The 27,922-nt window shown below is 39.4% G+C and overlaps 1 long non-coding RNA gene across 7 annotated transcripts in view; it reads left to right on the forward strand.

Annotated features, from left to right (window-relative positions):
• The window catches only part of LOC107978104, a 78,288-nt gene that overhangs the window by 11,580 nt on the left and 38,786 nt on the right, over window positions 1-27,922 (forward strand). For 4 of the 7 annotated variants that reach the window (XR_004769650.1, XR_004769652.1, XR_004769651.1 and 1 more), the window contains exons 3-4: window positions 12,672-12,881; window positions 15,482-15,778. This is a non-coding gene — a long non-coding RNA (uncharacterized LOC107978104). Of the gene's footprint in view, window positions 1-12,671; window positions 12,882-15,481; window positions 15,779-16,510; window positions 18,396-27,922 lie in introns of those variants that run through there. The other 3 variants (XR_004769654.1, XR_003484546.1, XR_003484551.1) reach the window with 3 other exon arrangements.

Consider the following 27,922-nt stretch of genomic DNA (forward strand, 5'->3'; position numbering starts at 1 on the left):
GTCCAGACCCTGTACCCAGCCAGTTCTCTCCTTCCTCTTTCTCACCATCTCTGCTTTAACAGACTCTTTCAATCTCTCACAGCTACCTGGAGCCTTGACACTGTTGTGGTCTTCTCACTCAAGGAACTCTATCTATTTCAAACCTCTCAGTATTTATACTTGCATGACTTTTTAACACAATCCAGCTTTCATGGCAGTCACTTGCTAGTCCTTTAGTAGAGTGTTAATGGAACCCCAGATCTCAGAGTGTAGATACTTAGATACTGTCTCACACATTTAAACATAGTGCACTACCTGTAAATTCTCTGCACATGTTGGACACTAACAGATTCCAACAACTGACTGGAATGATTCATTCCATCTGAAATGGATGTATATTTAGAAAGATTTAGAGAAAAGCCTCCGAGGACTCATACTTGTTTTTAGTGCCTTACTATCAGGGACTTGTCTAAATTTGAAAGGTTGGTAGATGTGACCTTTGAATCATTTTTTACTATTATGCTAAGTGTAATATGGCCTAATCTGTAGCGGGCACGGGAGGCCAACGAAAATGCCAACTTTTTTTTTTTTGTGTGTAGTTATATTATCTCTGTGAAAACAGGTTTAATTTCTTAGCCTAGGATCTGTTGATATCAAGTAACAGAATATACTCAAGTGAGCTTAAGAAAAGGAAGAAATTTAATACAACTGTATAAGGATTGTTATACAAGCCCAAAGTAAAAAGGATAGCTAGGCTACCAAAGTCTATGGCAGGTATTTTGACAGCTTTCTCTCTGGGACTCCTGATGGCCCCCATTCTACTTCTATGTGTGCATCATTTTCATCCTCTTATCTGTAGGCTGGGGACTTGTATTGTGGCATATGGGGATCATAATACCTGTACACTAGTTTAAGATGCATCAGTAAGTCAGTGTGTCCATATGTATATAAACACACACATGTTCATATGTGTTTACACACATGTAGGCATGAAGGTGTATATGTACAAACTTAATTTAAAACTGAAGGGCTATATATTCATATCTGAATTTTGCGGTGATGTACTCCTTCTGGGTTTGGGAGTTAGTTGCCAGTGTACATTTGCTTGTTAACATTTCAAAGAGCTTAACTAGAAATCCTTACTTTATTTCAGTGTTTGCTGCCTCAAGTCAGTTTTAGATAGTTTGAAAATTAGCACAGTGGTCAATAGGGCTGACTTCTGCTGGCAAAATGTGCGATGTTCAGGATGTGAGCTTATGTAGAAATGCATGAATAACTCTTCCTAGCAAAAGGCCTCTGCATACCTTTCACAGGGGGCATTTTGTCACAGAGGTTGGTTTTGTTCTGCGTGTGGAGTCTGTCACCCAGTTGCATGTAGAAGTTTAGCAGAATAGTGAGGCTGTAATGCAGTTGCCTCTGTCTGCTGTGAAAGGACCATCATACTTGTCAGTGGTCAACTTATTTAGGCGGGTGTACAGTGAGGGTGCAGACTGGTTACTGAAGAACTGGCCTTACTTCAGCATTTAGGTCTACCAAGGAGCATAGCCATCTTAGACGACTGGAAAAAGTTTAGTTTCCGTTCTCTGGAAACAGCATGGATTGTCTCACCCTGGCCACAGGAGTCTGGTGTGGTCAGTGGTGATCAGTCTCTGGGTTGTGTAGTAGTTAGCAGTGCTGAGGAAAGTCTCTCAGCAAGAGATACGGTGTACAAACCCTGCAGATGTGGGGGAGAGTAAGCCTCACAGAGGCATTGACAGCAGAAGTGCTTTGAGAGACCTCACATTGGAATGTGAATTGAAATTAAAAGTTACACATATCTTTTGTCAAAAACTGTAGTATTCCTAAAACCTCAAAGGTAGGATAAGTCTTATAGGCAATAGAGTTGACTGGTAAAATAGCAAAGTAGTTCTTCACTGGAATTACTTTGCTTGGAATAATTTTATTGGCTGGGTGACTTTCCCTCTGGAGTGGGGAATGCTAGTTGAAGTATGTCTCACCTCTGGGAAAGCAGAGATATGGATTTTATTCATGGGCAAAGGGGATCTGGTGGGCAGAAAAAGGAAGATGGGTAAGGAAAGGAGGGAGGGGTGTTCAGTTGACAGGCAGACTATTTTCATATTTATATCCAAGGGCAGCTCTGCCTGATTACAATGCAAACAGAAAACAATATCCAATTAAAATGATTTTTTTCCTCCATGGAGAATGACTCTGACATGGAGTGTGACTCTGGCAAGGCCATGGAGCAGAGCAAGTGTTTGTGGTGAAGAATTTGTTTTGACTAGACAAACAAGGCTGTTTCTATGGGCCATCTGCTGGGATGTATACAGCTTGTGACTCAGAATCCTCATTTAACCTGCATCTATGAAGACAGGGTTGCTAAGCAAATTAATAGAACAATGTTCTGTTGATTGGGACTGAAGGCCTTCTGTAGCCACGAGTGCCTTTTCACAGGGGATGTGCCGATTAAGAATACGGAGGCAGTGGGTGCGTTGTTACAGCTTGCCTTCCTGTGACAGTGGTCCTGAGGCTCTTTCTGGATGTTTTCATAGCTAGATCCTTTAAGAGATGATCTCTTCTCAAACTTTATCTTAGATGACAGTAATTTTCTTCCTCTTGATGATGATGAGTTAATAGATTTTATTACCTTAAATCCAAATGTCAGCAAGGTTCAGAGACTACACATAATGGCTAGAGGGAGAGAGGTGGGGAGATTTAGGAAGGAAAGAGGAATGAACTTGGCAAAGACATCGGGGAGGGGTAAGAACAGAAAGGGGAAGAGAGGAAAGAGATTAGAAAAAAATGATGGACAGTTAGAAATCAGGGAAAAGAGGGGCAAGAAAAAAACTAGGGAGGACCCAAGAAGAAAGAAGAGATGAAGGATAGCCCCAGAAGAAGGGGGGCGGCTTTTATAAGGCATTATGGGAGTCTGTTGAGAATAGTCAAGCTAGGGGACTGGAAAGATGGTTCAGCCGATATGAGCATTGGCTACTTTTCCAGAGGTCCTGAGTACAATTCCCAGTAACTCCATGGCAGCTCACAACCGTCTACAATGTGATCTGATGCCCTCTTCTGGCATGCAGGCATACATGTAGACAGAGCACTCATAAATTAAAAATAAAATAAATCTAAAAAGGAAATAGTCAAACTAGGGTACTTATTAATCATATGGAGGTTAAGTGAATATGAAATATACTTAAGCTCAGAGGAGAGAACATTGCTCCAAGTTCAGCCTTCTTGTCTACTGTGTGAGGTAGGAGCATAGTATTGTGAGAGGTGTCTGCATAGCTGCATTCTGCTCTGGCCTCCATAGATAATCTAGTAGTTTGTCTCTCCCCATCACTGACTTCAGCAGCCAGGCATCCTGTAGACAAAGAAATTGGCATTGGCTGGTTTGGGACAACTTTCGGTGATGGGTGCCCTGTACTGTTTCTCTTTCTGCAGCCTCTGTGTTTCTCTGATCCTCTCTGACTGTCTGTCTTTGTTTATCTGTCTGTCTGTCTCCCCCACCCCTCACACACACACACACATACACACACAAACACAAGCACAAACACAATTGGGGGAGAGAGACATGCTTGATGGGACACTCTAGTCTTCATAGTTCTGCAACCTGTATGCATTGCGAAAAAGCCTTCTTTTACAGTCATCTGGGGACAAAGGATATTCCCCAACCTCCATCCTGTCTGATAGCTGTGACATAAATAGCAGATATTATTTTCTTCTTAAAGTAACTATGGTTAGAGAGTCAAAGGCAGTTTTTATGCTATTATCCCCCTGGGCACAAAGTGGAGGACAAGGCAGAGAACAAGTTCTCTTTGCTTATTAAGATTGATTTCCTGGCCATGCGTTTTCCAGGGAAGCTTCTGCATTTACTTGGAAACAGGAAATAATGGCAAGCTCTCTGATTATCCTGGCAACTCGGAAAAGCTAGACATCTTGGTGGGTCAGGGTTATGCTAGTGGCTCCTTTTAAGACTGCTCTCCATTCTGCATCTGTTGCATCCTACCTGGACTTCGGGAGCCATTATGCTAATGGCGCTTATTTTCTCACCTCACTTCCCTGTCAGAGATTTTTTTCCCCCGAAGCTGATTTCATTATAATTTTAAAAATACCATCTGTCTGTCTAAGAGTTTTTCATCTCCCTTTCATACAGATTTCTATCTGATTTCTTTCATGTGGTTCTATTGAACTTCCCCAGGTGCAAAGTAGTCACTCTATGGATTCTAGCCAGAGTTGTCTGTTTAAAAGCACTGATGTGCTACTGTTGGAAGAGTTTGTCACTATTAACCTTGGGCTTTTGCTGCAGTAATTACACTCCATTATTGGTTTATCCTGAATGATACTTGCATAATCTAAAGCACATCCTCATGGATGCACAGTTCATTGCTTTCACCCTCTATCTGCAGCACAGCTTGTGTGGGGGGGTTTATTCTCAAAATACCTCACGGGGGTGTCCTTGGTCCTTTGTGTTGTACACCTGTGTGCTTTGCAGCCTTGTGCTGTTCTTATGCGTGTATTATGGGAACACCGATGACCTATCTATTGTTTCATTGGTTCTAGCCAGTGCTCACAATGGCTTCAGACGTATTGCTGATTGTCTTTTCAGCTGGTAACATTTTGGTAACAGCATCGTAGCAATGAGATGCTGGAAAAATGTCCCCAGAAGATTTTCTTTAGTCTAGTGTTTTTAAATTTTTGGTATAATTTGTTTCCTCTTAATTGTCACCATGTGATAATTAATTTATTAGTATTTTAATTGTTTTTATAATTTCTACTTCTCTCTCCGTCTGTCTTTCTCTCACACACATATTATGTTGTTAAGGGATTAAAAAAATGAAAAGTACACATTATTGTTTGTTTTATGTTTCTGCTTTGTCCTTCCATTCCTTGATTTCAGTACTCAGAATATTTGTAGTCCAGTGAATACAGACTCATGTCTTTTCTCTCCCCACCAAACTTCATTGAGATATAACATAAGTAAAAGATTCATTTCCTTGCTTGTAGATGGATTCAGAGGTCATAATAAACAGTGCACAGCATCATTTATTCACTCACCAAAAAGTTTTAGAGTACCTTGTATGCCCATTGCATCAAAAATAAAAGCCACAAAAATTCATGAAAAGGGTTCCATATATATATATATATATATATATAATATATATATATATATATATATATATTCAAGAAAGGAGAAGAGATGAGCGCTTGCCAGCTGGAGACTCAAACCAGTTAGTGAGCATGGAGAAGTCACAGTCTGCTTTTGGTACCTGAGAGTACTCAAGTCCTGGTAGATGATCAAGGGATGGGAAGCCCTTGCGACATTTAAGTTGGGAAGATGGAGGGCTTTCCTCCCACCCATTCCCATCCTTTAGAAAAGCTACTTGAAACTGTCCCTTGCCAATACTATAAAAGGCCGTCCAGTAGATGGTGGATACCTATGACTGTGGAGGAGTTACGGTGTTTGTAAAGGGCTAAGATATCAGCAGCATCATTTATCCCTCCACTGTCTCCATTAGCTGAGAGTTTGACCTGATGAAAAGACATGACTGAGTTGGTCATGGAAGGCTGGTTTCTCTTTACATTGTACTAGGTGCTGCGTATTTGATGTCTTTCTTTCAGGAGCTTAATTTCATGGAATTATCCCAAATTAGGAAAGAGTAGTAGATCACTCTTGTGCTTTTGAAAGTGATCAACGAAATACTTGTTTTACATGACTTGTCACTAAATCCAGGGAACCTTACTCTGTTTTCTCTCTTATTTAGAATCTCTGCAAGACCTGCCGGTTGGACTGTTGGAAGGTTTCCCTCTGTGGATTCTTTATCTCTTTCAATCTCCTTTCTATATTTATTTCCTTCTGATTTGGTTGTTTTTAATGGAAGTACAAGGTAATGATTTTCATTATGACATTTTCATATTTCATTGTTTCTTTTGATGCTCTTGTCCTGTCTCCCCTGTCCTCTATTTCTTCCTCTTTCCAGAGCTCCCTTTTCTGCTTTTGTCTATATTCTACTTCCCTTTCTTGCTATCTTAATGTCTTATTTTTTAAATTTCCATGGTCCCCTTTCTAGCTTCATACTCCATATTCCCATAGACATACATGTATAAATATAAAAATTATAAAAAGCTCGGATCCTCTTGTGAGAGAGAACATGTGGTATTTGTCTGTCAGAGTCTGGGCAGCCCACGCAATATAGTTTCCAGATTAATCAATCTTTCTTCAAATTTCATGATTTTATGTTTCTTACTAGCTGTGTGCAATTCCATTGTGTGAATGTGTGACATTTTTATTATCTATTTACTTATTGATGGATGGCTAGGATGCTTCCAATTCCTGACTGTTGTGAATAGAACAGCAATAAACATAGTTGTGTAATATTTTTGTGATAAGAATTAGAGTCTTTCAGATGTATGCCCAGGAGTGGTATAGTTGGGCCACACATTCATGTACTTGATGAACATCTAGTCTAGTTTTTATTTTGCCTACTGTGAGGTATGACTCTGTGATATGTCCACTGAGAATCTTTTGGATATATTACTGAGAATCATATAACTAGGTTATATTTTATTTTCTTCTAACAGCTTCAAAGTTTCAGGTCATAATTATTGTGTTTGATCTATTTTCATGCAGGGGAAGAGATAGATGTCTCTCCATGTGAAAAATCAGTTTTCCTAGTACCATTTGTAAAGAGGGTGGCTTTTCTACAATGGATGTTTTTGACCCCTTTGTAAAAAACTGGGTTACTATCACTGCATGGCTTATTTCTAGATCTCCCTTTCTATTATGATGCTGTTAGTGTTCTATAGCTCCATCCATGCAGTTTGATATCAGGTATTATGATTTCTTCAGCATAGCTCTTTTTGATAAGTACTGCTTTAGATATGAGGAGCCCTTTGTGCTTCTGTATTGATTGTTCCTGGTTATGTGAAGAACAGCATTGGTATTTTGATGAGGATTTCATTGAGTCTGCAGATTGTCTTAGCAGTAAAACCACCTTCACAATATTAATTCTGCCTATCCATGAGCAAGAGAGGCCTTTTCATTTTGAGCATCTTTGTCAATGTCTTAAAGTTTTCACAATGGGACTCTGTCACCTCTGATTAGGTTCAATCATAAGTTTTTTTTTTTTTTCTTCTAAAAGTATTTTCGATGGGGTTTCCTGCCTGATTTATCTCTCAGTTAGTGTCATCTAGAAAAGCTACTGAACTTTGTGTGTTGATTTTATATCCTGCTTCTTTGCTGAAATATTTATTAGGTCTATGAGTTTTGTTTGTTTGTTTGTTTGTTTGTTTGTTTTTCAAGACAGGATTTCTCTGTATTGCTTTGGAGCCTGTCCTGGAACTCGCTCTGTAGACCAGGCTGTCCTCAAACTCACAGAGATTCATCTGCCTCTGCTTCCTGAGTGCTGGCATTAAAGGTGTGTGCCACCAACGCCTGGCATCTTTAAAGTCTTTTATGTATAGACTCAAGTAATGGGGATGGGGATGGTTTAACTTCTTCCTTAGCTATTTGTAACTCATACTATTTTCTTTTATCTTATTTCCCTAGCTAAGATTTTGAGTACTGTATTGAATAAGCAGGGATAGAGTGGAACATTCTATTCATTCTATGTCCTCAGTCTTTCCCCACTTAGTAAAATGTCATGTATAGTTTTTATTATGTTGGGAAATATTCCCTGTATAGTCTTAGTTTCTTTGGAAATTTTGTCATATAAAGATACTGGACTCTGTGAGAAGTCTTTTGATGAAAATAATCACATGGTTTCTGTTCATATGCTATTAATTAATAAAATATTAATTCTATTTATATGCTGAATTACATGTACTGATTTGAATATGTTGACCAAACTTTGCATTCCTAGAATGAAGCTAACTGATCATGTCTTATTGGCTTCTTAGTGTGCTGTGAGTTTGATTTGTTCATCTGTAAGGATTTGTGAATTTTTTTTATCAATGTTCATCAGAGAAATTCATCTATAACTTTCTTCCTTTGTTGTACCGATGTCTAGTTTTGGTACCAAAATATTCCTCACTTATTAGAGTGAGATTGCTATTATTCCTTGCCTTCCTATTATATGGAAAAGTTCAGGGAGCATTAGTGTTCACCTCTCTCTCTCTCTCTCTCTCTCTCTCTCTCTCTCTCTCTCTCTCTTCTAAGACAGAGACTCATTGTGTTCTAGGCTGGCCTGGAACGTACTATGTAGACCAGTTATCCTCAAACAGAAGACATCTGTCTGCCTCTGCCTGCTCCTGTCTCACAAGTTATGGTTTTATAGGCATGTGCCACCTTGTCCAGATGTGTTAACTATTTTTTAAAGGTTTGATAAAATTCAGCAGTGAATTCATTCGTTCCTGGACTTTTCTTTGTTGGTGGGTGTCTGTGTCAGCTTCAATCTCCTCAATTGTTGTGAAAATATTTTAATTTGTTTATATATTACAGATTTAATTATGCAAGTCATATGTTCTTAGGAATTTATTAATTTCTTTTAGATCGGGCATGTCCAAAGTGTGGCTTCAGGATAGCTATGAATGTGGCTATTTATTCATAAATTCATTTAAAATGCCATAATTTTGCTTTTCAATTTGTTTTCTGGCAACTCAATTACATGGGCCTGGAGCATGGAATTTATAGATGACATCATTGTGTTGTGGTGTTGGAAGGTTGGGCATCCCTGCTCCACCTTGTTCAGGACTTGTAGAATATGGTTTTCTCAAAGTGCTCCCTAGTGAATCTCTCATTTCAGGAGACTCTGTCATATTTTCCTGGTTTTCATCTCATCCATTATTGAGTCCTTTCTTCTTTTTGTTTAGTTTAGGTAAGAGTTATCAGTCTTATTTACTTTGTGAAAGAATTAACTCTGTTTGACAGATTATGTGTACTGTTCCCTTAGTCTCAATTTCATTAATTTCTGCTATAATTTTCATTATTTCTTAACACCCTATTGCTTTTGGTTTGGATTATTCTTCTTTTGCCAGGATGTAGCAGTGATTTGTTAGGATATTTGAGACACATTTTTTTAAATGTAAACACCCATATCTATAAATTTTCTTCTGGGAACTGCCTTCCCTGTATCTCAAAGGTTTGGGTATGTTTTGCTTCCATTTTTTTATTTGATGATAGGAACATTTTAATTGGTTCAATTGCTCAAGACAGCATTGCTCAAAAACCATACATTTGTGTGTTCCTTGCTATTGCTTTCTAGTTTTATTGCACTATCATCTGAAGCTACTAATAATGCATGCTCTGCTCTGTTTCTATTGGGTGGAATAATCTGTTAAATTAATTTGATCCATGGTACAGATTAAGTCTGAGGTTTGATTTGTTGACTTTTAGTTTGGATGTATGATTAGAGATGACTGTGTTATTGAAATGACTATCATATAAGGACTTATTTCATCTTTGATATCCATTAGTATCTTTTTATAGTTGGAATTCACAATGTTTGATGCATATGTATTTACAATTGTTATGTTTTCTGATGAATTGTTCCCTTTATTAATATGTAGTTGCTTTCTAGATGTCTTCTGATGATTTTGGTTTAATGTCTACTTTTTTCAGGCATCAGAATAGCTATGGCAGCTTGTTTTCAGTTTCCATTCACTTGACAGATTGTTTGTCATTCTTTGTCTCTCAGTATGTGGATACCTGTGTTTGTTGTTTTATATCAACTTGACACAACCTAGACTCCTCTGAGAAGGGGAACCTAAATTGAGAAACTGTTTAGGCAGTAGGCAAACCTGTGGGGCCTTTTTCTTGTTTGAGGATGTATGTGGAATGGTTTAGCCCACTTTGGTTGGTGTCATCCTTGGGTAAGTATTCCTGGAGTGTATAAGAAAGCAAACTGAGCTAGCCACAAGGAGCAAGCTAGTAAGCAGTATTTCTCCCTGTCTCTAGTGCCTGCCTCTGGGATCCTGCTTGAGTTCCTGCCTTGGCTTCCCTCAGTGATTATGCTTTGTATGCTGAAATAAACTTCTTCCTCCCCAAGTGCTTGTTGTTGTGATGTTTATCACAACAGTGGAAAACAGGCTAAGGCAGTACCATTATCAGTAAGAAGTGTTTCTTGGAGACCTAGAAAATCTGACTTAGTATTTTAATCCAGCCAGACTGTCTGTGTATCTTTGTTGGTGAGACCATTTATATTTAAGATTATCATTGAAATATGTTTATTAATTAGGATTGTAATGTTTTGGTAGTTTTCTGGTTGGCTAGATTATTATTTGTTCATCACTCAACTCCCTTTTCCTATTAATATCAGGGGCCTCCTGATTTACCATCTTCGACGTGATAATTCCTTCTTAGCTCTCCCTTGTACAGTCATTCATCTCCTAAAGCTTATCTTTCCTGTGGTCTTGTGAGACTGTCTCTCTTTCTTATTTGTGTATAGAGATATCCCTAATGTATCTTTTCTAGAGTTGACATGTTGATCATGAAATATCCTAGCTTGTATTTTATCTTAAAATGACCTTATTTCTCTATCATTTTGAAACAACATTTTTTACAGGATATAAATATCGAAGTATCTTGGCTGTCAGTTTTTGTTGTTGTTTTGCTACCTTAAGCACTAGAAATATATGATTGCATGCTTTCCTGCTTTGAAAGTTGCTGATGAGAGGTCTGGTGTTTTTGCACTATTTCTTTCTTTGTAGGTCAGTTGACATTTTTTCCCCTTTACACTTCTAGTATTGTTTCTTTGCTTTATATTTGTGTGTGTGTGTGTGTGTGTGTGTGTGTGTGTGTGTGTGTGTGTGTGTGTGTGTAGATGTGGTGGACGAGTATGCATGTGAGTAGGTGTTTGACTGGTATGTGTTTGTGTGGATGCTGGTGTCAGCTATTCTGCTTTGTCACTCTCTACTTTGTTTCTGGAGATGACAGCATTTCTTACCATCTTTTGATCAGGCTGGCAGCCAGCAGACCCCAGATATGCTCCTATCTTCAGCCTCCAGATCACAGTGCTGGGGTTATAGGCATGTGTAGCAATGCTCAGCTTTTTATGTGAACACTGGAGACTAATTCATATTTAGGTCCTTATGCCTGTGCAGCAAGTACTCTTACCCACTGGGCCACCTCCCCAGGCCCAGTTTAAGGGTTTTATATTGTGACTATAAATTACTGTAGAGACTTCTCTGGTCATGTCTACTTGTGGTTTGATGTGACTTCAGGGTGGATAGCCTTTTTGTTTTCTCTAGGTGTGGGGATATTTCTGCTATAATTTCATTGAACAAACCATGTGTGTATTTAGAGTTCATCTCAGCTCTTTCTTCTCCTGTATGAATTCTTAGGTTTTTGTCTTTTGAATATGTCCCAGAGTTGTTGGATGTTTGGGTTGTATTAACCAGTGTTTTTTTCTTTATTTGTGTCTGAGCATATTGTCATTTCAGCCCTGTCCTGCAGCCTTGAACTTTGTTCTTCTGCTTGTTTCTGTCTTTAGATGATGCTCCCACCTTGATTATTACTTGACTGGTTCTTTCATTCCCTTGAATTACAGTCTGATTCTTCATCAGAGTATCCATTTCCTTCCTTAATTTACTTTCCATATTTCTGAGTTTCTCTTACAAGCTACTGGCTATCTTGTCCACCGACGTTACTTTCTTCTCTAGGTCCTGAATTGAATCCCTTAGTTTGCTTATCTGCTTATTTGCGTTCTCTCTATGATTATTGATTTTTTTTCAGGACTCTGCAATCTTGCTTGTGCTTTCCAGCTGTTTAATGGGACAAGGTGGTTGCAAGACACTTCCAAAGTGTCACTTAGCTGCCTCATTAAATATTGGACAGAATTAGACCTTTATACAAACAAATAACCTGGTTTCTTTTGTCATGGGGCATGACCCCAGTGTCTCTTGGTGTATTTTCCCTCCAGGAATTTGGACCTACTCATATTCAAACAGACTTATTGCTAGCAGAGCATAAAGAAGACAAAAGAGAGTGTTAAGTTTTTCAAGCTATCTGCTTCCATTTTTAGGTACATACTAGCTGATTGTAGATACAGGCTTCCAAGCAGTTGGCAGTCTGTCCAGCGTCATTACTCTCCAGAACACCCTAGGACTGAGTGCTACTATGTAAGATTTTCCTGGGAATGATTGCCCTAATCTGGGGTATACTGAGTGGCCCCTGGCATTTTCTTCTCCCCACTTTCTGTGCCTATGCCTATAAATGGTCCTGCAGATGGACCCCAGATGCACTACACAGCAGAATTTTTCCACAGCACCCTGCACCAGTCCCTTGCACCTACCTAGTAAGGTTCTTCATTGGACCAACAACCCCTAGACTTCCCCCTGCCAACATGAATCATCTACAGTTGTCATCACCCACCACCTCCCAACAATGGTAGGTTATCAGTCTCTGAGAGGGTGTATTGAAGGGAGATTAGTAGGCAGGGAAAGAGAGGATAGGTTCCCTGAGATGGTGGCTTCTCTTTCCCAGAAGTCTCTGTGATCAGCAACAGGAAAGCATAGGGGTGGATACTTACAGAGGACCAAATGGGGAAATAGGAAAAGCGGGGGGACCCTATGGAGTTTTTCTTGTGGACATCTTGAGATGCTTGTTTCAGAGGCAAAAAGCATACACTAAGAATAGATTCACAGTAAGTCTGGGCCAGTCCATCAGGTGTGATGATCTATTTTTGTCTTTATTTTGAGTCTTTTAAGGCATGGTGCTAGTTGATGTCTTTCACCTGTCATTTTATCTGACTTTATAGTAGTTTCCCATCAAATTTGCTGAAGCTGGACTCTCTACCTATGTGGACCATGTGTTCTGACAGGGGGACCAGCTTTACTGTGCAGGACTCAGTATGACACACGATCCTCAGTATACACGACACAGAAGGCATCATCTGTAAAAATCATTTGAAAATTTGGGTTACCAATGGCAAGGCATTAAACTATGTGCTGATCTCTTCTAAGTGCAGGTATGTAAGACTTCACAGCATGAGGTAAATCTTCCCCCAGGCCTGTGGATATTTCTTTGCTCTTTTTCTTACTGATTTTCTTTCCCCACAGTTAAAGACTCTAATTCAAGGTGTATGTTAAGATTACTTACTTCATTAAGTGCATTAGTTATTTTGCTTCACTGTGGCTGAAATGTCCGATGTGAACCACTTAAAGCAGAAAACATCTAATTTGGCTCCTGGTTGCAGAGGCTTCAGGTACATGGTCAGTCACTAGGCTCTGTGTTTCACAGTCTAGAGTGAGGCAGAGCATCATGATGGCAAGGGATAAAAGAGAAAGATAGCAAGGGACCAGGACTTGATACCTTTAAGGGCCAGCCCTCAGTGACCTACTTCCTTCAGTTAAACCCTATCTTGAAGTTTTCAGAACTTCCCAAAATAGCAGCACCAGCTGAGGATCAAGTGTTTAACACATGAGCCTGGGGGTGGGTGACGGTGGGCATTTCATATTTAAATCCTAAATGAGTTTCTGTAATACAATGACTTCATCTTACTGAACTCCATTATGTTATGAACATTGGATCAGTAATGAAAGCCAGAATCTCAGACCTCATCCCCTCTGCCTTATAGCATGGGATGATGTAGCGGAAATGCCTTGCTAACACAGGTTTTCTAAGCTTAGATTTTGAACATCAAATATGCAAGAAACCAGTACCCATTCTTTATAAATCACACAGTCTTATCTTGATGTTCAATCACAACAGTGCAGGCTGGACTTTGACATTTTTCTTAGTTTTTTTTTTTTTTTTTTTTTTTTTTTTTTTTTTTTTGTCAGACCTGGGACCCAGAGCACCTGTATCTGAGCTGTTATAATTGTGTTTGGTTTTATTCCTTTTTGTCCACCCAAGGCTGAGCACCAGATATGATTATTTGTTTTTGTCAAAACATGGGCCTATAGTTCATTCTTTCTTAAAATATTGGTTATTTAAAATATCTTTGATGATTTATTATTCAGGAATGTAGACAATCCTCTTATGTCTCTCCATCTACTCCTGGGCCGGTGGCAGGAAGTTCTCCTTGAATTTATGTCTTCTACCCTTCTGTTCCAAGAGGTCATTTCCCCAGATCCTTGCACTAAAATAGTGACCACGTGAACCTTGTCAGCAAAAGTAGAAACTGCAGAGTTTCATGGGCAGACTTGGATGCCTTTGTTTTTGTTCTTTTCCCACGTAGGAAATTTAGGGGAGCCACTGACCATTTTAACTCTCCAGGACAGCTGTTAGCCTAGCCTCAAAAATGGTTCTGAATCAATTGCAACAATATTGTTATCTTACTTCCAGAACAGTACCGAACCTCCATGGTGATTTGTTCTCTTGAAATTCATGGTTATTGACTGTGGCCAATTATACTAAGTGCCTGATATCACATACAGAGAAAGGCATAATTGTAGAATTTTTTTTTTCTGAGGTGGGATCTATAATTCAATCTCTTAGGACTTATGCCGGAAAACATCCACTATCCTCTAACACCTTTAAAAAGAAGGTTATAGTCATTGGAACCCTTTATTATATTGACCCACTTTCAGAATAAACTTGAGAAAACTTATTTTTCTCTACCCAAGGAATAGGCTAAACAATTTCCTTGTGCTTTGACATAGTTACACTCTTTCATTTATGTAAGATTTTAGCCCCCTTATTTCATTGTAGTTTGTTTTATCCTTCCTAGTACAATGAGATCTTCCTGAAGGGATGACTTATTTTGATATTATTTTATTATTGTATTTCTACCTTTTAGAAAATTCCTGGTAAAAATATAGTTGGGAAATATTTGTTGACTAAATTAATGATTTAGGCAGCATGGTGGTTTATTAGATTTACACTAGATGGTACATGTCTAGAAGGAAAGAGGGGCAGATCCACCTTATTCTCTGTGAGGAAAGGAAAAGAAATCTCCTTTGGAGAGAACAGAGTCAAGGAAAGAAACATTAATATGTTCTTTGTGGTAGTTAATTTTCTGGTGCCAACAGTAAAATATCACAGTGTGGGTAAATTTTAATGGAAGGAAGTTCATTTGGGTTTGTGGTTCTAGAGGTCAAGGTTGAGGGTTGCAGAAGGCAATGGCTCCCTTCCTTTCAGCCTCCAGAGTAGATGTAACTTTCCACAGACACCTGTATGAATGCATGTCTCTTCTCATTTCCCCTCTTTTTTATATAGCTATTAAGAGTCAATCCTGGGAGCTCTGACCTCGGTTATATAATCATGTCCCCTAAAATGCCAGCCTGGAATAAGTTTCTACTCTTTTTAATCTTTACAGTGGAGTTAGACTTCAACTCACGAAGCCTTGAAAGACACACTAAAATTATATCCAAGTGTATACTAAGGTTTAATTTTGACAAAAGGTCAGTGTGCCAGCACCCTAAAGGAGGAAGGCTTCTGTGGATGGCAAATGATATCTTTTAGGTGGGCCCTATGCAGGTTCTTGGGCTATGCTCTATAATGAGGGAGGTGCCATTAATTCTGAGTGCAAACTAAATGAATATAAATGACATTTCAACTGCTTTGATACCAACTGCTCTGATAGCATTTACAGTGAGAGAGACGATTGCATTGCTATCTCTGCAGGGATGGCAGATGGTACCCATGCGATGGCTGGCACTGAGCAGTTCTGGAGGTGGGCAGAATCTGCAAGGCTGCTGTGACAGTGACTCTGGTCAGTTAAGGCGTTCATACGTGCTTCAATGGCATGGCTGTGATGCACAGCACAAGTTCAGATGGGAGGAAAGAAGACATAGCCAGCTGAGATGATGTCGCACCCATGAAGCAGCCAGCTGACTCCCTTGCAGGTGCTCAGAAATGTCTATGGAGTATTAGAGAAAGTATACGTGCTGTAGGACTTCTGTAGAGGAGAAAGGGAAACTGGTAAGTGGATTGGGTTTTCCTCTTTTTGTCTATTGCTGTTCCACTTTCTCCCTTTCCTGTGGATTGATGAATATGGATTAATAAAGGCATGTTTATTAGGGCTGACATTCTCTCCTTGCGGAATTAGCATTGCCATTATGGGACTCACTGTGCTTTGAGGCTCCAGATCCCAGTTTACAACTTTATTCCAGAAAAATACAATTTCCTGAAAAACAACAAAATTTCTCTGTTGACCACAGTTCAGAAAAGTAGTTTCCTGAAACCCTCCCCCATTGCTTATCCAGAGAAATACTGAACTGCCTTCTTGGTTGGATACAAAACACATGCATATGAAATATATCCACATAAGGCAACCACATGACATGGGTTTTCCACACTCTACCAGGAAATCATTTGCTCTAAATAATCTCTCCAGAGCCTTAATTTCCTCTCATCTTTCCTGCTTGAATTTATTTGTGTTGTTCATTTTATCTAGCCCTACTCCCTCAACAATTGAGGGTCTAATCCAGATGACTTCCCTCACATCTGCCACGCTACCCGAGTTTTACTTAAATGTGATTCCCCTGCAACTTTCCCTTTTCTATTCCCTGTACCAGGTGTTGTAGGCCATGCACATCCAATTTCATTCTCATCAACTTTAGTTTTCTCCCAGCCCACAGAGCTTCAGATTTCTTGTAGCAGCCTGTTTCCTTGGGTGTGTTAGCTGAGAATGTTAAATTCTTCCATCCCAAGGAATTGCTCAACTGTTGCATTCACCAGACTTGTCAAGCGCATAGCCTTGCATTCCCTGATCCTGTGTGCTATGAATATTTCTGGAAACAAAAGAATTTTATCTTGCAATTTGTCAATCAAGGAAGTAGGCATATTGGTAAGTACTGGAAGTTCCCCTCTTCCTCACCCAGGAGGATTAACCTATTCTGCCTACAAATGACCCAAGTTTCAAATAACAAATTACCTTGTGTTCAAAGTCTTATTTTTTTCCCTTGTATGATAATTTCTATGAGATGTGAAGCCAATGACTCAGGCCTCCTTATTGTTAACCATTGTTTGTCATACCGAAGAGCTAGATATCAGGAAAAAAGCAATGGTTCCCTCTCTAATCCCACATGTTGACCTTTTAAATTTTGAAAATATTTGAATTAGAACTCTGTTGTAGAGATTCTGGAAGCTCAGGCAGAAATTGGAATCTTTTTGTTTTGTTAGCATCTCCTATGGTTCCAGGAACAGAGCGCCCTCACTTATCACTGGTTTTTATGTGATATTGCTCAGGCTTTTCACCTGGAACATATGAAGCACAAATATAGTTATAAAGAGCTGTGTGTACATACACACATTCATGGTATCAAATTGGATTCTTGATTCCTAGCAAGAATTAAAAGTATTTAAGATGAAGTCACTTGTGGGGACAATGTACTCAGGTGTCTGGCCATTCTGTCCTGTTGAAGCCATGCCAGATGTCCACTTAAGACAAGACAACCTGCCAAAGAAGCTCTGTTCCCTCAAGTTAGACTCAGGGTTAAGGAATGAGCCAAAGAAAGAACTATGAAATGATAAGGTCATCCTTATAGCAGTAGCATATGTCTTTATGGCCATTACCCAAGGGAAATTATTAAACAATCCTACCCCCTCTACAGCTTATGCATGCTGGAGGAGAGAGGGCAGGGACCTGGAAAAGTAATGAAGAAGTCACAGTTCTCAGGAGCCATGGGAAGCCTGCATTGTCTGACAGTTTCCAAAATTGTACTTTTAATGTTCCTTTTGGTCACGTATTCTAGGTACATGCATGAGGCACTAAGTTAGCTCCTTGACAATTTCCTAACATGTAAACTCAACATGGTAGGAGTATATTTCTTTTTCCCAAGTGGCTGATCCTCATTGATGAGTTATGCCATACTGAGCAGTGGCTTGGCGACCTAAGAACTTTCTAGGGGTTGGGCCCCAATAAGTGTAAGAGGAAACAACCAATATTCAATCTTAATTGTGCATGACAACGAACATTCCCCAACCTAAAATCTAAACAGCATGTTTACATGAGGACATCTTATGAGATATCCAGGGATTCTTTTCTCATCAAGAGTTTGAATTCTTGAAGTGTTACTTCTTCTAACTTACTCTTTAGTACAGACTCCACAGGTAAATGCAAAGTGTATCCCTTCTTGTCTTCAAATGTACTAATCAACCACCTCCAAAATTATATATGGATCAGAATTCAAAACAGCTTCTCACAACTTCTCAGCAACTTTTGTGAATTTGATGTCAGTTTATAATTTATCTTCTTGCCTGAGGAATAGGAATGATTTAGGTTTGACTGCTCTATAATTGATCTTAGTTTCAGAGCTCTGCTTTATTGCCAGAAGAATAATTATATTTTTATAGCTTTTGTAGACTTTGGGACATTTAATTTTATAGACAAAAATGTTCATTGTTTATGGGCTAAGTTGCATGATATCTATCTCTCTCTCTATATATATATCAAAGTGTTTTTTGGAGAATCTTTATTGTAAAATTAGTTCCAGAGTCAAATTATGCAAAAATAACTTATGAGGGAATTCCTGTTTTTCCAATATTACTAAAACAGATTGTTTCATGCCCTGTAGTTTTTTCTTTTCTAGGTGCTCAACACTCTTTTTTTTTTTTTTTTTTACAATTTATTTATTTATTATGTGTACAGTGTTCAGCCTGCTTGTATGCCTGCAGCCAGAAGGGGGCACCAAATCTCATTACAGATGGTTGTGAGCCACCATGTGGTTGCTGGGAATTGAACTCAGGACCTTTAGAAGAGCAGGCAGTGCTCTTAACCACTGAGCCATCTCTCCAGCCCCATGCCCTGTAGTTTTAAATGTGTTCCCAAACAATTGTAGATAAGATGTACACAAGATTTCTTGCCAACAGGAATGTGGGTTTTCCTGAGCTGGTGTCATGGTCTACTTTCACACTGCCGCTGCAAACTCGACAATCAGTCTGATACTTTAAATCATCTAAACATTAGTTATACCAGAACCCCAATGAGCACCTCGCCTTGACACAAGGATAGATTCTATTTTCCATTGTGTTTGATAATGTTACAGGACAGGTCATTCCATTTAGTCGACTGTTGGTCCATTTGTGATTTGTAGCTTACTAATTTCTGGGAGTCAACATGGCACAGAATTATTTTGTTTGTCAGCCACACTTTCACAATTGGAAAGATGATAATTTCAGTTTTCAAAATCTTCTAGATTACTGATTTTTGATTCATGATTATGGTGTGGTAATTAAGTAAATATTTGAATGCATTGGATCATGGAAAGACTCGTGTCCACCTTCGGCTACTCCTTTATAAAACTACAGTTAGTCAAGATTGTATACCCCAGTGTATGATCCCACAGACATGCAATGGGTGATCAAATCTTGCAGATATTCATAATTAATTGGTCAAAGTGCCAAGTCTTGTGTGCTCAGTGCTAATACAGGCCATCCCTGTTACTCCTTTTAAGGCTCAGGGAACATTTCTGAAGAATGATGTATTAATTTTCTACAGTTGTGATAAGACACTCAAGCAACTTAAAAAAAATGTTTACCTGGGTTCCTTGTTCCAGAGGTTTAGAGTCCATGGTGGTGGAAGCATGCCTACAGTATGCCTCATGTCAGCAATGTCTGAGAGCTCACATCTCCAAACACACGCAGGAGACAGAGGGGCACTGGGGATGGTGGAAAGCTTTTAACAATGCTCCCTCCTCCCATGATACTCCCTCTAACAAGGTCACACCTTTTAACCCTTCTCCCAAAAGTGCCATTATCTGGGGACCATGTATACAAATATAAGAGTCTATGGGGTCATTCTCATTCAAGCAATCAGAAGTGGGTAGAAATCCTGTAAGAACTAAGAGATAAGTAGCACTATTTTAAAAGGCTATCCTTTGGACATGACAAAGCTGTTGAGTTTATGAAATCACAGTGGTTATATGCACAAGTCTTTCACAAGATTGGGCCCATCAGCATTCCATCATGGATAGAGGCCCCACCCATTCTTTGTAGAGGGCAAAGTGGCCTTGTGAACATAGATAAACACTGGATAAGCCAGGAAAGTTAAGCATACAGTTTATCTCTTCAATGGAATGAGGTACTTTACTTCCTGTAATGCCAGGAATGATACGGTTTTGCAACCTAATGATCCTTTGCTGTCTGATGAGACAAGCTCTTCCCATGTCACCCAGAATTTACTTATCTCAGACCCTTTCTTCCTAAATATTGAGGAATTTGGGTCATAAAACCTATCCTTATGAGAGACATCACTTATACTTTACTGTGGTCTAAGTGACTTGTTTGTTATCTTAGTCCTGACACCCATAGGCATTATGTTTACCTCAGTCATTCTCCTTATCTTGAGCATTGTTTCCAAGTCAACAAGAAACCATCTTACAGATGAATCCATATGTGCTTTGTAAAGAGCTTCAACGTACACGTCTTAACATGTTCTGTACTTGGGACTTAGTTCATTGTTACCTGAACATGCTTTTCCAAAACTGTGCTGTACTTAAATATGGCTAAAGTAAAATGATCTGGGCCAGAGTCTAAAAGTCCTGGTCCTTTGCTGGTTACAATAAAATCAAGCTGGTCTGAATTTTATTCTTATCTCATCCTGATTGTTCATTCCTGTATAAAGCCTGCAGGAGAACCATCATACTCCTTCAGAAGCTATTGACAAATAATGGTTTCTGGGGAAGAAGAAGTCAGGGCTTTTTTTTTTTTTTTTTTATAGCTGATGGCTAGTTGTTTACGCTTTCTGCCCATGCTCATGTCAGGAACCTTAGTTAAACACACATACAAAAAGACATGGACATAGAAGAGGAACCCGTAGAGAAGTAGTTCAGTGGAAGTGGGGGTGGAAGGGGAAGGAAAAACAATAGGACATGAATAGGATCAAATGTCATATACATATCTAAAGTTGTCAAGATAAATACCAAATTAAAAGTTTGGGAACATTGTTCCCTTCCTATGTTTTGAATAATAATCATTTTTTTAAAATCAATTTTTATTCATGAGTTGGTTTTTGCTGAATCCCTGCTATGCTTTCTGGTAATGATCATGACAGCATAAGAAAAGGTATTTAATATGCTCTGTTTCCGATACATGGTCAATAAAACGATTAATTACCTGCACTGAGATTGAGAAGACTTGTCATGTTAGCATTTTAGTGCAGGGAGTTGAGCATTACATTAGGGAAAGGGGGGAAAAAACATCAGCCAGCACAAGCAGTGATGGGAAGGAAGCTGTTACAGGAGATAGAAGCGTTTCAAACCACTTCTTGGTTATCTTTTGGGTCATTCCCTTGGTGTTCCTCTGAGAATTTCTGGAAGCATTTTCTGAATTATTCATTAATTTAATGTCAGAGGAACAACTAGGTTTTAGGTATTGTAGCCAGATCAGAGTATGCTGGCAGTTAAGAAGAGAAATAGATTTAGAAATGTCTTAGGTGGGGGATAAATTCCCATGAAATATATTTAAGAAATAATTTAGTACAGCATGTAGCTGTCCTCTTCAGAATTCTTTTTTAAAATTTTTAAATTTTAATTAGAAAGAAGATTATTTTACATGTCAATCCCAAGTCCCTCTCCCTCCCCTTCTCTCCTGCCCCCCACTAACACCCTACCTATCCCATACCCTTTCTGCTTCCCAGGGAGGGTGAGGCCTTCCATGGGGGGTCTTCAGAATCTTTCATATCCTTTGGGATAGGACCTAGGCCCATCCCCTTGTGTCTAGGCTCAGGGAGTATCCCGCCATGTGGGATGGGCTCCCAAAGTCCATTCTTATGCTAGGGATAAATACTGATCCACTACAAGGGGCCCTATAGATTTCCGAGTTCTCACTGACACCCATATTTAGGGGGGCTGGATCGGTCCCATGCTGGTTTCCCAGCTGTCATTCTGGGAACCAAGAGCTCTTCCTTGTAAAGACAGCCTATTTTTGGAAACACAGGAGACCGTCCTAAGCCAGGAAAGTAGGGTTATATTCAGTTCATTAGATAAGGAATTTCTTGATAGAAATGCAACTGTAGGTAGCAGTTGGGGGATGGGAAGTGAATGACTGCAATGGAACATTAAGGTGAAATTAATGGCAGTCTGCCTTAAGTGTCAAAGTTGTAGCTGTTAGGGAACTATGTAAAGATTAACACATGCACAGTAGACTGTGAAGGCAGGGCTGTGGGAAGGGTCTGCAGGAAGCAGCTGTTCTGTGTATGCTGACTCACCCAGCCAAACTCCATGTGACCCCAGAGCCAATGACTGAGCAGACAAGCTAGGTGTAGAGCAGAGGACAGTTGAAACATAGTATGCTGATAGTATCTTACTAAAGACATTTGAAAATACCACTGCTTCACACATGCCTTCCAAGTGTGTACAAATACCCCCTTGACAAGCATTAACTCAAATATACACACAGAACTGAGCTCTGGGGAGTGCAGCTCAAAGCTTACCCAAGTGGACAACTAAGGTTCTACAAATCATTGCAGTTCTGAAAGATGTGTTCAGGGAGGCTATGCCCAAGGATCATGAATTTGAGCCAACCTGGGCTCAGTTACAGCGTGGCTCATAAATTTAAGGTTAACATGAACTGTCAAAACTAAATTTTGAAAGAAAGAAAACCTGCTAACTGTGTCCTCAGAGACAGTGGAGTGTGATGGAAAGAATTTCAGTATCTTTTTCCACTATAATGGTCATAAACCCATGACCACATACACTTATTTTTATAGTTGTAACCCATAACAAACAATTATCCTGGTGCCTATCTTCGAGTTACTAGATAAACATACATCAAGTGAAAATTGAGTAAATTTTTAAAAAACGTTTATTGTAATTTTAGTTATTTATATGTGTGTGTATCTCAGTGTCTGTGTGGAGGTAGAAGAGGGTGTGAGATCTCCTGAGGTGAAGTGTCAGGTCATTATGAGTCACTCATTGTGGTGCTGGGACTGGAATCAGGTCTTCTGGGACAGCACCAAGTACTCTCAACCACTGAGCCATCTCTTCAGCCCAATATCGAATAATTTAGAAGCTAAAGTTTGGCTCTGTTTCTGTGTTGGCATCTGTCTCAGCTCTCAGCATCATACTTACCCTGTACAATCCTCTGTATTGCTTATGATAGAAGATCTGAAAGCCCCATTTTTAAGTATCCTTTTACTTTGCCAATGGAAGAGACACATAAGAGCAAAAGGTGGGAACGAAGGAAAAATGTTGCATAAAGACATGTCACTGTGATTGGTTTAATAAAGAGCTGAATGATCAATAGCTACGTAGGAAGAGGTTAGGCAGGACTTCTGGGCAGAGATAAAAGAAGATGCATCTAGGTGTGGGAGAGATGCTACAGGACTCAGAGAAGAAACAGGAGGTGCAAGATGGGAGGGATAAAAAGTCATGAGGCAAAATGTAGATTAATAGAAATGGGTTAATTTTAGTTATAAGAGCTAGTGGGACAAGCCTAAACTACAGGCCAAGCTTTCATAATTAGCAAGTCTCTGTTTTTTTTTTTTTTTGTTTGTTTGGTTTGTGTGTGTGTGTGTGTGTGTGTGTGTGTGTGTGTGTGTGTGTGTGTGTGAGCTGGTGGCCCAAAGAAAACTCTATCTATAGAAAAAACTGTTATTTTCTTCTTTCTTCAGCAGTTACAGAAGCAGATGACTGTGAGTACCAAAGATGAAAGAAACTAAAAATGAAATGAAATTTTCAATTCTTTATTTGACTTTTTCTTTTCTTTTCTTAGAAACAAGATTGTTTTACATATCAATCCCAGTTCCCTCTACCTCCCCTCCTTCCCTGCCCCCCAATAACACCCTACCTATCCCATACCATTTTGGCTCCTCAGGGAGAGTGAGGCCTTCCATGGGAGCCTTCAGAGTCTGTCATATCCTTTGGGATGGGGGGCCTAGGTCTTCCCTCATGTGTCTAGGCTAAGGGAGTATCCCTCTATGTGGAATAGGCTCCCAAAGTACATTCCTATGCTAGGCATAAGTACTGATCTACTACAAGAGTCCCCATAGATTTCTGAGGCCTCCTCCCTGACACCCACATTCATGGGATCTGGATCGGTTCCACGCTGGTTTCCCAGTGATCAGTCTGGGGCCCAAGAGTTCCCACTTGTTCAGGTGAGCTGTTTCTGTGGGTTTTGCCAGGCTGGTCTTGACCCCTTTGCTCATCACTCCTCTTCTGCAACTGGATTCCAGTTCAGTTCAGTGTTTAGCTGAGGGTATCTGCTTCTACTTCCATCAGTTGCTGGATAAAGGCTATAGGATGGCATATAAGTTAGTTATCAATCTCATTATCTGGGGAGGGCATTTAAGGTAGTCTTTCCACTGTTGCTTAGATGGTTAGTTGGTGTCATCTTTGTAGATCTCTGGACATTTCTCTAGTGCCTGATTTCTCTTAAAACCTATACTGGCTCCCTCTCTGATGGTATCTCTTATTTTGCTCTCCTCTATTCTTCCCCATACACAACCTTCCTGTTCTCTTATGTCCTCCTCACCCTTCTCATTCTCCAAGCTTCCTCTTCCTCTGCCCTTCCTCCATGCTACCAGTTTGTTCAGGAGATCTTGTCCCTTTCCCCTTCTCCAGGGGACCATGTATGTCTCTCTTAGAGTCCTCATTATTTCCTAGATTCTCTAGTGGTGTGGATTGTAGGCTGGTAATCCTTTGCTCTATGTGTAAAATCCATATATGAGTTAGTGGATACCATATTTGTCTTTCTGTGATTGGGTTACCTCACTCAGAAAGGTTTCTTCTAGTTCCATCCATTTGCCTGCAAATTTCAAGATTCCATTGTTTTTTTTTTTTTCCTGCTGAGTAGTACTCCTTTGTGTAAATGTACCACATTTTCTGTATCAATTCTTCATCTTAGGGGCATCTAGGGGGCTTCCAGGTTCTGGCTATGACAAATAGTGCTGCTGTGAACATCGTTGAACAGATGTCCTTGTATGAATGTGCTTCTTTTGGGTATATGCCTAAGAGTAGAATTGCTAGATCTTGTGGTAGACTGATTCCCATTTTCCTGAGGAGTCACCATACTGATTTCCAAAGTGGCTGTACAAGCAGTGGAGGAGTGTTTCCATTTCTCTACAACCTCTCTAGCATAAACTGTCATTGGTGTTTTGATTTTAGCCATTCTGACAGGAGTAAGATGGAATCTCAGAGTTGTTTTGATTTGCATTTCCCGGATGGCTAAGGATGTTGGACACTTTCTTATGTGTCTTTCAGCCATTTTTGATTCCTCTATTGAGAATTGTCTATTTAGTTCTGTACCCCACTTTTTAATTGGATTGTTTGGTGTTTTGGAGACTAGCTTCTTGAGTTCTTGTATATTTTGGAGATCAGCCCTCTGTCAGATGTGAGGTTGGTGAATATCTTTTCCCAGTCTGTGGGCTGCCATTTTGTCTTACTGACTGTGTCCTTTGACTTACAGAAGTTTCTCAGTTTCAGGAGGTCCCATTTATCAATCGTTGATCTCAGTGTCTGTGCTACTGGTGTAATGTTCAGGAATCAGTCTCCTGTACCAATTAATTAAAAGTATTTTCCATTTTGTCTTCTAATATGTTCAGTGTGGCTGGATTTATGTTGAGGTCTTTGATCTATTTGGACTTAAGTTTTGTGCATGGCGATAGACATGAATAGACAAGATGACCTGCAGTCTTCTACATGCCAGCATCCAGTTCTGCCAGCATCATTTGTTGAAGATGCTTTCTTTATTCCATCATATAAATTTAGCTTCTTTGTCAAAAATCAGGAGTTCGTAGGTGTGTGGGTTAATATCAGGGTTTTCAACTCTATTCCATTGGTCTACTGTCTGTTTTTGTGCCATTACCAAGCTGTTTTCAGGACTATAGCACTGTAATAGAGCTTGAAGTCAGGGATGGTGATGTCTCCAGAAGTTCCTTTATTGTACAGGATTGTTTTGGCTATTCTGGGTCTTTTGTTTCTCCATATAAAGTTGAGTATTGTTCTTTCAAGATCTGTGAAGAATTGTGCTTATATTTTGATGGGGATTGCATTGAATCTGTAGATTGCTTTTGGCAAGATTGCCATTTTTACTATATTGATCCTACCTGTCCAAGAACACGGGAGATCTTTCCAGTTTCTGGTATCCTCTTTAATTTCTTTCTTTAGAAACTCAAAATTCTTTTGGTACAGGTCTTTCACTTTTTTTTAGTTAGCATTACCCCAAAGTATTTTATGTTGTTTGTGGCAATTAGAAAGGGTGATGTTTCTCTGATTTATTTCTCCACGAATGTATCATCTGTATAGAGTAGGGCTACAGATTTTTTTGAGTCAATCTTGTATCCTGCCACTTTGCTGAAGGTGCTTATCAGCTGTAGGAGTTCCCTGGTTGAGTTTTTCAGGTCACTTATGTAGACTATCATATCATCTGTGAATAGTGAGAGTTTGATTTCTTCCTTTCCGATTTGTATTCCCTTAATCTCCTTTTGTTGTCTTATTGCTCTAGCTAGAACTTCAAGGACAATATTGAAGAGGCGTGGAGAGAGTGGACAGCCTTGTCTTGTCCCTGATTTTAGATGTACCCCACTTTTTAATTGGATTATTTGGTGTTTTGGAAACTAGCTTCTTGAATTCTTTGTAAATTTTGGAGATCAGCCCTCTGTCGGATATGGGGTTGTTGAGTATCTTTTCCCATTCTGTGGGCTGTCATTTTGTCTTGCTGACTGTGCCCTTTGCCTTGCAGAAGCTTCTCAGTTTCAGGAGGTCCCATTTATTAATTGTCAATTTCAGTGCCTGTGCAACAGGTGTAATGTTCAGGAAACTGTCTCCTGTACCAATTTGTTCAAGGGTACTTCCCACTTTCTCTTCTAAGAGTTTCAGTGTGGCTGGATTTATGTTGAGATTTTCATCCATTTGGACTTAAGTTTTGTGCATGGTGATAGACATGGATCTCTCTTCAGTCTTCTACATGCCAGCATCCAGTTATGCCAGCACCATTTGTTGAAGACGCTTTCTTTATTCCATTTTATATCTTGTTAGTTTCTTTGTCAAAAATCAGGTGTTCATAGGTATGTGGGTTAATATCAAGGTTTTCAATTGGATTCCATTAGTCTACCTGTCTATTTTTGTTCCAATACCAAGCTGTTTTCAGGACCATAGCTCTATAATAGAGCTTGAAGTCAGGGATGGTGATGCCTCCAGAAGTTCCTTTATTGTACAGGGTTGTTTTGGCTATCCTGGGTCTTTTGTTTCTCCATATAAAGTTGAGTATTGTTCTTTCAAGATCTGTGAAGAATTGTGCTTATATTTTGATGGGGATTGCATTGAATCTGTAGATTGCTTTTGGAAAGATTGTTTTCTTAATTGAAAATAGATTTTCTCTCATGCAATACAATACAATACAATACAATACAAGCTAATCATAGTTTCCCTTTACTCTATTCCTCCCAGCTCCCCCACTTCTCCCTCCCCCAGATCCACTCTCCATTTGTTTCCTTTCAGAAAGGAGCAGGCCTCCAGGGGACACAACTAAACATGACAAAACAAGATACAATAAGACAAGACAAAAGCCTTCATATCAAGTCTGGATGAGGCAACACAATGGGAGGAAGAGTCCCAAGAGCAGTCAAAAGGCCAGAAAAGCATGTCTCCCACTGCTAGGAGTCCCACAAAAGTACCAAGCTTAGAGCCACAACAATACACAGAACTCTTGTTGGCCCCAGTTTACCATTAGGAGGGTTGTGGCCCCTCACTTTCCCTCCCAGTGACATAGTGCTTATTGGTTCTGGATAACATCATGGTCTTTTCTATCCCTCAGCTCCAGGGATGGTAATGGTTCCCTGTCATTTCTGACCATCCTTTCCCTTTTCTCCAAAAGTGTTCTTAACCTTTTCATAACCCAGTCTTTGTATTAAATAATCTTCTGTGAAATAATGAGTATCCTTGCTATTTCTTTAGCTGGATCCCTATTAACATAACCTTCTGCTAGCTTTGGAATGGACTTACACTGACTGAAAAATGGTCATCTCCACTATTGTAAAGGTGCCCTGAACACTCTGAAATACTTTACATGTACAAATTATTATTAAATAGTATATAATTTTCTATAGAGAGAATAGTAAAATATTTAGTGTACTTGCCTTGTCAGGGTTCATATTCACTTCAGTTACTGAGTAGCTGAAAGAGC

The sequence above is a fragment of the Cricetulus griseus genome, chromosome 4 (genome assembly GCF_003668045.3).
Source record: "Cricetulus griseus strain 17A/GY chromosome 4, alternate assembly CriGri-PICRH-1.0, whole genome shotgun sequence".
In the NCBI taxonomy this organism is placed as follows: Eukaryota; Metazoa; Chordata; class Mammalia; order Rodentia; family Cricetidae; genus Cricetulus; species Cricetulus griseus.